This window comes from Rhinoderma darwinii, chromosome 10 (genome assembly GCF_050947455.1).
Source record: "Rhinoderma darwinii isolate aRhiDar2 chromosome 10, aRhiDar2.hap1, whole genome shotgun sequence".
Classification (NCBI taxonomy): Eukaryota; Metazoa; Chordata; class Amphibia; order Anura; family Rhinodermatidae; genus Rhinoderma; species Rhinoderma darwinii.
The window spans coordinates 405,304-417,774 of NC_134696.1; the positions used below are offsets into that span (position 1 = coordinate 405,304).

Sequence of the window (12,471 nt, forward strand, 5' to 3'; positions counted from 1 at the left end):
CCTCTACAGACCATCCATCAGGGACCGTGCACCCCTCTACAGACCATCAGGGACCGTGCACCCCTCTACAGACCATCCATCGGGGACCGTGCACTCCTCTACAGACCATCCATCAGGGACAGTGCACCCCTTTACAGACCATCAGGGACTGTGCACCCCTCTACAGACCATCCACCAGGGACCGTGCACCCCTCTACAGACCATCATCCATCAGGGACCGTGCACCCCTCTACAGACCATCCATCAGGGACAGTGCACCCCTCTACAGACCATCCATCAGGGACAGTGCACCCCTCCACAGACCATCCATCAGGGACCGTGCACTCCTCTACAGACCATCCATCAGGGACCGTGCACTCCTCTACAGACCATCATCCATCAGGGACAGTGCACCCCTCTACAGACCATCAGGGACCGTGCACCCCTCTACAGACCATCCATCAGGGACAGTGCACCCCTCTACAGACCATCAGGGACCGTGCACCCCTCTACAGACCATCCATCAGGGACCGTGCACCCCTCTACAGACCATCCATCAGGGACAGTGCACCCCTCTACAGACCATCCATCAGGGACCGTGCACCCCTCTACAGACCATCCATCAGGGACCGTGCACCCCTCTACAGACCATCCATCAGGGACCGTGCACCCCTCTACAGACCATCCATCAGGGACAGTGCACCCCTCTACAGACCATCCATCAGGGACCGTGCACTCCTCTACAGACCATCCATCAGGGACCGTGCACTCCTCTACAGACCATCCATCAGGGACAGTGCACCCCTCTACAGACCATCAGGGACCGTGCACCCCTCTACAGACCATCCATCAGGGACCGTGCACCCCTCTACAGACCATCAGGGACCGTGCACCCCTCTACAGACCATCCATCGGGGACCGTGCACTCCTCTACAGACCATCCATCAGGGACAGTGCACCCCTTTACAGACCATCAGGGACTGTGCACCCCTCTACAGACCATCCACCAGGGACCGTGCACCCCTCTACAGACCATCATCCATCAGGGACCGTGCACCCCTCTACAGACCATCCATCAGGGACAGTGCACCCCTCTACAGACCATCCATCAGGGATAGTGCACCCCTCTACAGACCATCCATCAGGGACCGTGCACTCCTCTACAGACCATCATCCATCAGGGACAGTGCACCCCTCTACAGACCATCAGGGACCGTGCACCCCTCTACAGACCATCCATCAGGGACAGTGCACCCCTCTACAGACCATCAGGGACCGTGCACCCCTCTACAGACCATCCATCAGGGACCGTGCACCCCTCTACAGACCATCCATCAGGGACAGTGCACCCCTCTACAGACCATCCATCAGGGACCGTGCACCCCTCTACAGACCATCCATCAGGGACCGTGCACCCCTCTACAGACCATCCATCAGGGACCGTGCACCCCTCTACAGACCATCCATCAGGGACAGTGCACCCCTCTACAGACCATCCATCAGGGACCGTGCACTCCTCTACAGACCATCCATCAGGGACCGTGCACTCCTCTACAGACCATCCATCAGGGACAGTGCACCCCTCTACAGACCATCAGGGACCGTGCACCCCTCTACAGACCATCCATCAGGGACCGTGCACCCCTCTACAGACCATCCATCAGGGACCGTGCACTCCTCTACAGACCATCCATCAGGGACCGTGCACTCCTCTACAGACCATCCATCAGGGACAGTGCACCCCTCTACAGACCATCAGGGACCGTGCACCCCTCTACAGACCATCCATCAGGGACCGTGCACCCCTCTACAGACCATCCATCAGGGACAGTGCACCCCTCTACAGACCATCCATCAGGGACCGTGCACTCCTCTACAGACCATCCATCAGGGACAGTGCACCCCTCTACAGACCATCAGGGACCGTGCACCCCTCTACAGACCATTTATCAGGGACCGTGCACCCCTCTACAGACCATCCATCAGGGACCGTGCACCCCTCTACAGACAGGGGCATAGACTGTATTCAATACTTCAGCCACTGCCGCCAGAGACACCGCAACCTCCTTATCAATATCCAATCAGCATTTGGAGTAAAGGAGGAACCCGATGACTGGCCGAGGAGTATAAATAAACCAAGAGCAACCTGAGCTGCAGCTCTAACTGTGACTGGAGGACTAGACACCTGATGATCAGCACAAGATACATAAAGTAACGCCGCGTTACCAGGAGGTTCAACAGGAAAATTTTAAACTTTGTATTTAGGCATCAGAGTGCCACACTTACTGGATTGTGTACTCCAGCTCTTCCCCACGTGGCACAACCAGTTCATAGAGGCCACGTTTAGACGCAGCCATGTCTGTGCCGAGACAGGAGGGTTATGAGATTCTCTATAATATGCAGCAGGACGAGTACGATCTGAGGCAACGGATTAGACATTATAATAAAACCTACAGCAAGAGCATCGAGTACGGGATTTAATCATTGACTGTGAAATATCAGCCTTTATGCGAGTAAACACGAGCGCACATCTGGAGCCGCTCGCATGATGGACAGACGCGCTCTGAAAGACATCACCTGCTGCCCGTCACGAGGAGAACTGCCTGTACCGAGACATCCGAGCACAACGCCAAAAACAGGCTGCCACGTCTGTCACACCACAGGCGGCTGCACCAACACCAGGCTGCCACACAAACGGGAGGGGGCTGCACCAAAAACAGGCTGCCACGTTTGTCACACCGAAGGCGGCTGGACCAACACCAGGCTGCCACACCAAAGGCGGCTGCACCAACATCAGGCTGCCACGTCTGTCACACCACAGGTGGCTGCACCAACACCAGGCGGCCACATCGAAGGTGGCTGCACCAACATCAGGGTGCCACGTCCGTCACACCACAGGCGGCTGCACCAACACCAGGCTGCCACATAGAAGGCGGCTGCACCAACATCAGGCTGCCACGTCCGTCACACCACAGGCGGCTGCACCAACACCAGGCTGCCACACCACAGGGAGGGAGTCGCACCAAAAACAGGCTGCCACGTCTGTCACACCACAGGCGGATGCACCAACACCAGACTACCACGTCCGTCACACCACAGGGAGGGAGCCGCACCAAAAACAGGCTGCCACGTCTGTCACACCACAGGCGGCTGCACCAACACCAGGCTGCCACACCACAGGGAGGGAGCCGCACCAACACCAGGCTGCCACGTCTGTCACACCACAGGCGGCTGCACCAACACCAGGCTGCCACACAAACGGGAGGGGGCTGCACCAAAAACAGGCTGCAACGTCTGTCACACCGAAGGCGGCTGGACCAACACCAGGCTGCCACACCACAGGTGGCTGCACCAACACCAGGCGGCCACATCGAAGGTGGCTGCACCAACATCAGGGTGCCACGTCCGTCACACCACAGGCGGCTGCACTAACACCAGGCTGCCACGTCCGTCACACCACAGGCGGCTGCACCAACACCAGGCTGCCACGTCCGTCACACCACAGGCGGCTGCACCAACACCAGGCTGCCACATCGAAGGCTGCTGCACCAACATCAGGCTGCCACGTCCGTCACACCGAAGGCAGTTGCACCAAATATAGGCTGCCACGTCTGTCACACCACAGGTAACTGCACAACAACCAGGCTGCCACTTCTATGTCACACCACAGGCGGCTGCACCAACACTAGTCTAGAACGTGCCCACAGCTGGCTGTGGATCATCACATGATTGAAAAGTTTGGATTTTTTTTAAAAGTAAATGAAGGTTGTTTTATTCTCACACATCTTCAGAACATCTTTCATCAGGATCCCTGGATAATTAAGCCCCAGGTAAGTCAGAGACGTGCTGGGTTATCTCTGCCCTGTAGAACGGGTTAACAGAGCAGTTCTGACTATTTTAATATTCATGTCTCCACATTTCCCTAGGTGGCAAGCCCGAGGGATCAGCCATGCTTTCCTTGCTAGATTCACACCCTTAAGAACTGCCTGCGGAAAGATCTCTTTTTGTAGCACAGACGGTTGGCAAGACTAGAAATACAGAAGCAGCTCCAACACCTCCAAGAAATGTGGGACAGAAATAGGACAGGCTGCCACAGAGACCGTGCGCCGCATCCACTCCAGCGGTTAGCGCGCGCTCCCCGGAGAGACTCTTTTAGCAAGAAAGTAATGCGGTAATGAGGATGGAAGCTGCTTTGTGCTTTGTCCATTCAGATCAGCCCCTCCGGCTCTGCCTGCGCATAAAGATTAGCCACGGTCTTACGATAACGCTGCTGTTTTTGGGGTTTTTGCTGACCGGTTGCTTAGATTCAGGGCTGTGAATCTGTTGCTATAAAAAGTTTGCACGTTGGGAGAAACGAAGCGCCAAACACCGACTGTCTATAAACATTTCACCCCCAAACTGTGAGGTATCAGCGTCAGCCATTACTGCGTGACGTACAGAAGAGCCACGTACTAACAGTGCGCCACGCCAAGATGTGGACACAGAGACGCCGCTCCGATGAACGGGTGAATATTTGAGTTTGATTGTAGGATTAGGGTGAGATGGACAAAGTAAAGACATGACCTTCACTCAAGTACTGCAAGACGAAACCCCACTTGTTTTGGGGGGGGCTTGACTGAAGGATTACACCTGCCTCAAGTTTCATTGTAAATAACGCTCCACCTGCGGACAATACAGGATTCTGTGTGTGAGCTTTACCCATCAATGAGGAGCCAAGACCTCCGACTGTCGGCAGATCTGGTCCTATTTCTCCTGAACTCATCTTCTGTTCCTGCACCTTCAGTCAAGAGTAAAGATCCACGTCAGGTGATTCTACAGATCCGAGGTCAAGAGCGGCCAGACAATCCTCACATTAGGAAACAATCAACAACCCAATTTCATTCTTCCCCTTCATCAGATGTGAGGAGAGGGTCTGACAGCCTATTCCATTGTGAGGGGATCCCATCAGATGTCTACGGGCAGCCACGTTCTGGAGCCACCATCTACGATCATCACTGAAGGGACTGGTCTGTGGCATCTTACGGACACGTTCTGTAGGGAGGCCACGCCAGCGGTGCTTTCACTCAGCGTAGCATGTGGATCCATTATCCGTGTAAACATCAGTCCTATGAGCTGGGAGGTCATTGCTGCCACAGACACATGGAAACGTCCCCTCTGCCCCTTCTCGGAGAGGACGCTCGGTATGTGGAGAGCTGCACGAGGACCTTCCGACGTGTTTTATCTTTCACTTCTACAAGCGCCTCACGTCTTGTACGCACCGAGCTCCTGAGAAGCGGCAGACGCAGGAATCTGGATTTATCTGCAGTCTTTCCGGTATTAAGAGAATAATAGGTGGAATTTAACCCATTGCAAATGTGTTCTCCATATTTCTGGCAATAGTTCGCGGAGGTTAATCACATGCACAATCCTCAATTACATCCGTGCAGCATTGCAGCTTGTGAACACCTCCGGGTCGCGCTCGGCTCCCTTGTCATTTTGTTTTCCACAGCAATTGCCAACTCTCATGGCTGGCAACATTTTCCGGTGACAACTTTCCAAATGAGTTGAGGGCGCCGGGACCACCGAGCTCCCATCTGCCGACGTGTTTGTACAATCAAGTGCAGAGAAGAAAAGACTCCAAGAGCCCAGCTGACCGCGCAGAAAAACATCCGCCGTTCTGAGCGAGTTCTATGTTTAACCTTCAGCTCGAGAACATCACGAGCCGGACAACAAATGCCCCGTTCACTTGTGCCAGATTTCACGTGGATTTCTGCTCCGGAGTCAGCGTGAATTCTGTCTCCCATCAAATACAATGGGAAATGCGCGTCTCCTCTGTGCAGACGTGGCAGAAAAGCACAAGGGTCTGCACACGTGGATTAGTCGACATCAATCTGCTTATCCGCATAACTAGATTGGATTTCTACTATATATGTCACGGTAAATCTGCGTCGAGTTCTCTGCGGAATTGCCGCAGGTTTTACGGTGCCGATTCAATTCATAGTACGAAAAACCTTCCATAGGCGGAAAAAAATCAGCGTGGAATTGATGGCGTGCTGCGGAATATGTGATCCACATCACGTCAATTCTGCTGCAGGGTTTTAGTGCGGATTTCACGGTTTACAACACGGTGACATGTGCGCCTTAATCTACGTTACAATTTGCATGTAACACGTGAATTTCATTGCGGAATAAAAAAAAGTCGGTTCACACGGGGTAAATTAACAAAGGTCGGATTTGCTGCGTAAATGTTCTGCAGAAAATCCGCAGGGAAATCTGCACCAAAAATAGAAGTTCACAAAAATGTTTGCAGAAAATGTTTGCAGCAAAACCGGCAAAAAGGCGCCGGGAAATCCGCACCAAATCGTAAATGGTCTAAAAAAAAAACAACCACACTAGTCACACCTCGTCTGACGCTCCCACGGCAACTCGTCCCTGGAAACCTCATTCACAAGCAAACAATGCAGATTATTGTCGGATATCACATGGAAAGCCATCAAGTCTGACACATGTGAACAGGGTCTTAGGGGAAGGTCAAACTAGGTACAGAAAATCTGCACCATGTTAATTCCTGGCTGATTTGTTTTTTGGCTCATGTGGACAGGGTTTTAATTTTTACACACACATGTATCGTACTGTTCATGCTACTCAGCCGTAGGGATGCATCGAAACATAGTATTTCCATACCGCGCACCCTCATCGGTTCAATACCGTTATTTCATGGATTTCGATATTAAGCTGTTCGTATGAATGTAGTGAGCGGGGCTGCGGCTGTGTAATACATTCAAGGGGTAAATAAAGAGGGGGGTGCGCCTTGGATCATGTCACGGGGAATCCCTGTGACAAATACCATATATGGGCAGATAGTCCATTGAAGGACCCCAGGACTGTCTGATCAGATTTCCTCTTGTCAGGGCATACGGAGGTCTGTCCTAACATCTGCCTGTGTGCTATCAGTATATAGATATATGCCTGTGTGCTATCAGTATATAGATGTATGCCTGTGTGCTATCAGTATATAGATGTATGCCTGTGTGCTATCAGTATATAGATGTATGCCTGTGTGCTATCAGTATATAGATGTATGCCTGTGTGCTATCAGTATATAGATGTATGCCTGTGTGCTATCAGTATATATATGCCTGTGTGCTATCAGTATATAGAGACACGAGGCGGAGCCGGGGAGCAGACGAGGCGGAGCCGGGGAGCAGACGAGGCGGAGCCGGGGAGCAGACGAGGCGGAGCCGGGGAGCAGACGAGCCGGGGAGCAGACGAGGCAGAGCCGGGGAGCAGACGAGCCGGGGAGCAGACGAGGCGGAGCCGGGGAGCAGACGAGGCAGAGCCGGGGAGAAGACGAGGCAGAGCCGGGGAGAAGACGAGGCAGAGCCGGGGAGAAGACGAGGCAGAGCCGGGGAGAAGACGAGGCAGAGCCGGGGAGAAGACGAGGCAGAGCCGGGGAGAAGACGAGGCAGAGCCGGGGAGAAGACGAGGCAGAGCCGGAGAGAAGACGAGGCAGAGCCGGGGAGAAGACGAGGCAGAGCCGGGGAGAAGACGAGGCAGAGCCGGGGAGAAGACGAGGCAGAGACGGGGAGAAGACGAGGCAGAGACGGGGAGAAGACGAGGCAGAGACGGGGAGAAGACGAGGCAGAGACGGGGAGAAGACGAGGCAGAGACGGGGAGAAGACGAGGCAGAGCCGGGGAGAAGACGAGGCAGAGACCCGGGGAGAAGACGAGGCAGAGACCCGGGGAGAAGACGAGGCAGAGACCCGGGGAGAAGACGAGGCAGAGACCCGGGGAGAAGACGAGGCAGAGACCCGGGGAGAAGACGAGGCAGAGACCCGGGGAGAAGACGAGGCAGAGACCCGGGGAGAAGACGAGGCAGAGACCCGGGGAGAAGACGAGGCAGAGACCCGGGGAGAAGACGAGGCAGAGACCCGGGGAGAAGACGAGGCAGAGACCCGGGGAGAAGACGAGGCAGAGACCCGGGGAGAAGACGAGGCAGAGCCGGGGAGAAGACGAGGCAGAGCCGGGGAGAAGACGAGGCAGAGCCGGGGAGAAGACGAGGCAGAGACGGGGAGAAGACGAGGCAGAGACGGGGAGAAGACGAGGCCCATAGATGCTGCCAGTGACAGCTGCAGAAAACCAGGACATAGAGTAAGAGGCGCAGTGTAAACAATACCTCGATCAATACTCTAAATATAAACCGTGAGATCGCCATTCAGACCACAATAACAGGCAAATGGCAGATGATAAACACCAATGACCTGCACAGCGGCTGTGTCGACGCTGCCGGGCCAGGACTTGGGAAATGAAGAAACTGGTGATACAAAAAGAAGTGTTGACAAGAGAAGATGAAGCAGAGAAATTACCCAGAAACACAGAATGTGAAGGCGGAAGAGTAGCGGCGTCTGCCAATTGTAGGATGTGTGATGAGGAATCCGACAGATGTACCAGATATAGAAGAACAAGACCCCCCGGCGTCCCAGTCCAGGTTCTAGAGCAGTTACTGCATGAAATGACAGGAGATGGCGGCAGACTTCGCCTCCGTCACCTTGTGTTTACACTTTGTGCTCCATCTTGTGGAGAATTATCACAGCGGGGGACGGCACAATGTGCTGCTTTGCATAAAGGAAATGTGTGAAAGAAGAAGAAAACTCAAGGAAGTAGAAATGGTGAGGCCCCCACTACACAGCCGGGGGACAGGAGCGTCATGAGGAGTCACAAGACGATGAACAGGAAACAAGATAAACAAAAAAAAACAGACGGGAAAACGAAAACAAGTAAAAACCAGACACAGAACAAGAAACCCGACAAAAGGCCGGAACTAAGCGGGAGCAGCAAGGAGAGAAGCGACCAAAACTGGTGACCAACTACCGGAAGGACGGATGCGGAACATGGACTGCCACTGCTGACTGCAGGCTGGATCACGGCTACGTATACATTGTACATTTACCGGTAGCGGCAATTCTAGCATGTTCTATTCTGCACATACACCGGCCAATAGTCTCCACATCTGCGGCGCGTACACGAGAGATTGACTGTTCTCTTCATCAGTCGTTATACGAGGAAAACAGAAGACAAACATTCTAACCGTTGAATATTTCTGACCAGTGAAATATAACAGCGCTACGTGGATCAGACCGCAGATAAGACGCATGGGACATCGTCCTGTACATGAGGAAGCTGGATGTAAAACCCACCACACAACGACCCGCAATACAAACAGCAATTATACAAGACCTGAAACCATACAATTCACTAAGTGCCACAGTGGCTTATGTAAGACGACAGAGTCAAGGTCATCAGAATGGCACCCGCCTCTGGGGGGCCACACTGCACCGTCAACAGGTGGAACGAAAACTGTATAGTTACCGGAAGATCACAGCTCTTCACTGGTAAACTGCTCAGTATAGTTACAGAAGCTGACTATATAATGAGTAATGTAATGTATGTACACAGTGACTCCACCAGCAGAATAGTGAGTGCAGCTCTGGAGTATAATACAGGATGTAACTCAGGATCAGTACAGGATAAGTAATGTAATGTATGTACACAGTGACTCCACCAGCAGAATAGTGAGTGCAGCTCTGGAGTATAATACAGGATGTAACTCAGGATCAGTACAGGATAAGTAATGTAATGTATGTACACAGTGACTCCACCAGCAGAATAGTGAGTGCAGCTCTGGAGTATAATACAGGATGTAACTCAGGATCAGTACAGGATAAGTAATGTAATGTAAGTACACAGTGACTCCACCAGCAGAATAGTGAGTGCAGCTCTGGAGTATAATACAGGATGTAACTCAGGATCAGTACAGGATAAGTAATGTAATGTATGTACACAGTGACTCCACCAGCAGAATAGGGAGTGCAGCTCTGGAGTATAATACAGGATGTAACTCAGGATCAGTACAGGATAAGTAATGTAATGTATGTACACAGTGACTCCACCAGCAGAATAGTGAGTGCAGCTCTGGAGTATAATACAGGATATAACTCAGGATCAGTACAGGATAAGTAATGTATTGTATGTACACAGTGACTCCACCAGCAGAATAGTGAGTGCAGCTCTGGAGTATAATACAGGATGTAACTCAGGATCAGTACAGGATAAGTAATGTATGTACACAGTGACTCCACCAGCAGAAAAGTGAGTGCAGCTCTGGAGTATAATACAGGATGTAACGCAGGATCAGTACAGGATAAGTAATGTAATGTATGTACACAGTGACTCCACCAGCAGAATAGTGAGTGCAGCTCTGGAGTATAATACAGGATGTAACTCAGGATCAGTACAGGATAAGTAATGTAATGTATGTACACAGTGACTCCACCAGCAGAATAGTGAGTGCAGCTCTGGAGTATAATACTGGATATAACTCAGGATCAGTACAGGATAAGTAATGTATGTACACAGTGATTCCACCAGCAGAATAGTGAGTGCAGCTCTGGAGTATAATACAGGATATAACTCAGGATCAGTACGGGATAAGTAATGTAATGTATATACACAGTGACTCCACCAGCAGAATAGTGATTGCAGCTCTGGAGTATAATACAGGATATAACTCAGGATCAGTACAGGATAAGTAATGTAATGTATGTACACAGTGATTCCACCAGCAGAATAGTGAGTGCAGCTCTGGCGTATAATACAGGATATAAATCCGGATCAGTACAGGATAAGTAATGTAATGTATGTACACAGTGACTCCACCAGCAGAATAGTGAGTGCAGCTCTGGAGTATAATACAGGATGTAACTCAGGATCAGTACAGGATAAGTAATGTAATGTATGTACACAGTGACTCCACCAGCAGAATAGTGAGTGCAGCTCTGGAGTATAATACAGGATGTAACTCAGGATCAGTACAGGATAAGTAATGTAATGTATGTACACAGTGTCTCCACCAGCAGAATAGTGAGTGCAGCTCTGGAGTATAATACAGGATATAACTCAGGATCAGTACAGGATAAGTAATGTAATGTATGTACACAGTGACTCCACCAGCAGAATAGTGAGTGCAGCTCTGGAGTATAATACAGGATGTAACTCAGGATCAGTACAGGATAAGTAATGTAATGTATGTACACAGTGACTCCACCAGCAGAATAGTGAGTACAGCTCTGGAGTATAATACAAGATGTAACTCAGGATCAGTACAGGATAAGTAATGTAATGTATATACATAGTGACTCCACCAGCAGAATAGTGAGTACAGCTCTGGAGTATAATACAGGATATAACTCAGGATCAGTACAGGATAAGTAATGTAATGTATATACACAGTGACTCCACCAGCAGAATAGTGAGTGCAGCTCTAGGTGTATCTCAGGATTATCTTCAATTTTATTATTTGGAGATTCACAGTTTTCCTCCATGCTTACTAGAATAATTACTTTTAGTTTTTACGCAGTGCAGAAATTATGAACACAACAGGCGATAATGTCTGACCAAAGCCACAGGGGAATGAACAGCAGCTCCAGAGGACACAATACTGGCACATACAAAGTGAAGCCCCGACACCATATTTATAAACATAATTATCCAGCAGCCCCAACAGAGCCCTGTCATGGTCAAAATAATAAGAAAAAACAATAGCACCACCTACAGCGAGGTCAGAGGATTTCACCTGAGCCACAGACAGCAGCAACTAACGCTCAATATCAACAAGAAAATCATTTATCTAGTAATATATGTCATTACTCATACACATCAATACCAGCAGTGCACATATATACCTACATCTACACACACACACACACACACACACACACACACACACACACACACACACACACACACACACACACACACACACACACACACACACACAGGACTAAATACATACACAGATATACAGTAGTGTGCAAAAGCTTTAGGCAGTTGTGGAACAATGCTGCAAAGTAAGAATGTTTTCAAAAATAGAAGTGTTAATAGTTTTTTTTTACCAATTAGAAAAAATCTAAACCAAATCAATATTTGGTGTGACCACCCTTTGCCATCAAAACAGCATCAATTCTTCTAGGGGGCCATGCTGGGGAACATGAATGAGAGGGGAGCCAAGCTGGGGAATAGGAATGAGAGGGGAGCCATGCTGGGGACCAGGAATGAGAGTGGTGCCATGCTGGGGAATAGAATGGAAGGGGAGCTATGCTGGGGAATAGGAATAAGATGGGAGCTATGCTGGGAAATAGAAATGATGGGGGAGCCATGCTGGGGACCAGGAATGACAGGGGAGCCATGCTGGGGAATAGGAATGAAGGGGGAGCCATGCTGGGGAATAGAATTGGAGGGAAGCTATGCTGGGGAATAGAATTGGAGGGGAGCTATGCTGGGGAATAGAATTGGAGTGGAGCTATGCTGGGGAATAGAATAGGAGGGGAGCTATGCTGGGGAATAGGAATGAGAGGGGAGCTATACTGGGGAATAGGAATGAGAGGAGAGCCATGCTGGGAAATAGGAATGAGAGGGGAGCCATGCTGGGGACCAGGAATGAGAGGGGAGCCATGC

General features: G+C 50.8%; 1 protein-coding gene across 5 annotated transcripts in view; it reads right to left on the reverse strand.

Moving 5' to 3' along the window:
• The window catches only part of NTM (neurotrimin), a 652,265-nt gene that overhangs the window by 126,155 nt on the left and 513,639 nt on the right, over positions 1-12,471 (reverse strand). The window lies entirely within an intron of this gene.